Raw genomic sequence first — 3,436 nt, 5'->3', positions numbered from 1 at the left:
TACGTCGTACGTACGTACAAGTGCGCAAGACTAGTTCCCGCCCCGATATATCAACATTTAAAAATGAAGAGGTTGGAAACCAGTCTACGCGGCAACTAAAACGACGGGAAAATGTCCCCTATTCGGGGTATTATAATTAGTCATGTACCCATGAACGAGGAATAGTAGAGACAGTTCCGCCGTTACTGTATAATTTAAAGGAATGTACAACTATGGAGTTATAATTGCTTTTGCAGCAATTTTCAGAAAATAAATGGATTTGGAGGATTAGTATGATATATAACAAATATTGTTAAATTGACTTTCTTCACGTTTCGGTTCGGAGATGCCGGAAAAACCAAGAAAACTGACATATTCTTGTAGTCTGGTTCCCCGACCCCACTTAATTTTAAGATGATGACACCATGGAGCTGTGTTTATAGCTCCATGATGACACTGACAGAGTAATTTATAGACTTTAGGGAATTGTAAGGTCAGAGGATCAGTCCAGCCGGCTTGTACCCCTTCATAGGTGTGTACATGTATTGCAAAGAAAATGCGAAAAAAATAAATATCAACAATAAGAAGAAGTTTTTGAAAAAAAGTTTTCTCCAATGGCGGTTCTCTACAGGGGGGGGGGGGGGGGGCGGGGCCTAGGGGGCTTTAGTGCCACCCCCCCCCAAAAAAATTAGTCTAGCCCCCCCCCCCAAAAAAATGCACTAGCAAAATGTATGAATGTGACGTACATGCGAACGGTCTCCCCCTAAAATAAATTGTGGTGAGAGAAGGGTGCATTTGTACACTTTCAGTTAATATAGTGTGCCTGATGATTTTACTATTTGCTCGTACCCCCCCCCCCCCCCCGCCCCCCCGCCCTGCAAACAGCAGGGCGGGGGGTACGAGCGAAGATTGTACCATAGAATTTATCAGCGCCTCCCACCGGGCACGAGCCCGGCCCCCAAGTCCGACAAAATCTCATCCCCCAACCAAATAAAGGCCAAAGTAAATAAGTACAATGTAAGTACGCATAGGTCCGACGCCCTATAGTAAGTCCGGAAATATCGTTTGTCCGTTGTCGGAAATATGAGGCCAAATCCCTAAATACAATGCCTCATAAATCCGACGCATCATGAGTTCCGAAATTTCGGACTTCTGAGGCGTCGGACTTACGATATACGGCCCCACTCAAACCATTTTGGAGTCGGCGGGATCCCATCAAAATAATTTAATAAAATTGAAATAAATGGGCGCGTTGCCGGATATATTCATCATGACAGGTGTGCAGGAAATGAACACACGGTTGTACTGTCTGAAGGGGCATTTAATCATGGGTTTGTGTTCCTCAAGTTGCGCCATGATCACGTCACACTGTCTTGACTGTAACTAATCGAGGTATGACGCGCCCCGAGTTGATTCGCATGCATCACATGTTGTACATATCCGTACAGAACACGTACGTACGGACAAGTGCGCAGGCCGCCAGGAGAATTATACTCCCCAAAAAGGGTATACAATAATGGCGAGATAATGATAGTGCCGGGTTTCCACAAGGTATATCAGGGTTATCTGCTAGTGGCATGGCGACTATGCATGCCCGCAGAGCATTGCAATGGACCATGAATTAACTTGACAGGAACTTTTTTAGGGGAATAAATGTGTGCTCCGGAGGTTTTTATCACTCTGTTTAATACCGCTTAGAGTCTGGGTGCTGATAATTACCTCCGGCGAGGGTAATTATCAGCACCCAGACTCTAAGCGGTATTAAACAGAGTGATAAATACCGACCGAGCATATATTTATTCCCATTCATAAATACCTTATCCTTAAAAAAAATATCAAATAATTCGTTCAAAAAATCCCGATTTTGTTCAACAAGTTCACTTCATGCTTTTTGAAACATCCCTCTAGCAAAATAATAATAGTGTTCAGCTGGCGAGCAAGATGTAAACAACCCTTTTATGGAGATTGACGCGCGCGTAGCAGTGTTCTGCGCGATGTCACGCAGAACGCACCTGGGGCGTTGCGTTTTGAATTTAGAACTATAAAATTCTGACTCGCTTGTAGTGTTGTGCATGCCTACGCGAGGATTGTGAACGTTCAACCAATGAAACGGTAAGAGGCACTGGATTTTTAGGAGTCCACATTTTATTGTGACACTGGAAAAGTGTTTAGGACCAGCTAGCCACGTCTTTATCATCCGTTTAAGACCGGCCACGTGACGGGCTCTCGACCAATAGGAAAAGCTAAACTGTCTGAGGTATTTATGAATGAATGTCAGATCAGAGGTGGCAGCAAGTCATTTTTTGCAAGTCCAAGTCACGTCACAAGTCATTATTTGCAAGTCCAAGTCAAGTCACAAGTCATTAGGTCCAGTCACAAGTCAAGTCACAAGTCATTAGGTCCAGTCACAAGTCAAGTCACAAGTCATTTGGTCTAAAAACAAGTCAAGTCACAAGTATCTTTGTCCAAGAACACGTCAAGTTGCACATTATTTTGTCCAGCTGTGATAACCTGGCGTGAACTTACGAGTTATTTTGAACATGCCTCCTTAATTCCCCTTTTTCAATGTACGTGTTGCAATTACTATTCTTGTAGTTTATCACATATCTGTCGGATATTAGCCCTTTGTATACTTTAATAAATTTATTTTACATTGTAGAAATAAATGTTGAGATGACCGTGAAAAAAAGAGACTTCCTCACTCGATTACATGTAGTATACTAACACTTTATTGTTCAATTTTCATGTATACTAAACGCCTACCAATGGGTTAGGCTATCCGGTATTTTACATGCAATTGACAAAGGCCTGCTTTCTTTTCATGAAAGGTTCCTTTCAAAGTTTGTTCAACCAATACATTAAGCAAGAGACAATTGGTCATTGAAAACTGTAGTTTGTTGTGACAGTCTTATTGAACACTTTTTAAACTAGTGGGAACTATTCATTTTACTGGATTCAGTCACTGAGGTCTATTTTCTGGAATGAAAAAGCTAATTAAAAGTTAATTAAAGTGTATTGGGTCGCTCGAGTAGCGTCTGACTTGAGTTGGTAACAAGTCATTTTTTGCAATCCCAAGTCAAGTCACAAGTCATTGTTTGCAAGTCCAAGTCAAGTCACAAGTCAAAGCTGGTATTTACAAGTCAAGTCACAAGTCACAAAAATAGCGACTCGAGTCCGACTCGAGTCCAAGTCACATGACTCGAGTCAGCAACTCTGATGAATGTGTATTAGAATACACGTAAGGGAACCTCAAATTGAAACTTTTTCAAAACTAATTAGCTATATTGTTCAAATCTGCCATATTTTTCTGGCAATTTACCAATTTTACAGCATTCTGCTAGAAAAACTGCTAAATGACACCGGCACTCGGATGCTCGATAATAGTGCTCGCCATAAGGCGATTCTGTTTGTGCCCCCAAATAAAAACCTAAGTTTTGGGAGGTTTGCAGACGCCCCT

This window comes from Patiria miniata, unplaced genomic scaffold (genome assembly GCF_015706575.1).
Source record: "Patiria miniata isolate m_02_andy unplaced genomic scaffold, ASM1570657v1 HiC_scaffold_14, whole genome shotgun sequence".
NCBI lineage: Eukaryota > Metazoa > Echinodermata > Asteroidea > Valvatida > Asterinidae > Patiria > Patiria miniata.
Note: the sequence above shows the minus strand (reverse complement) of the source record.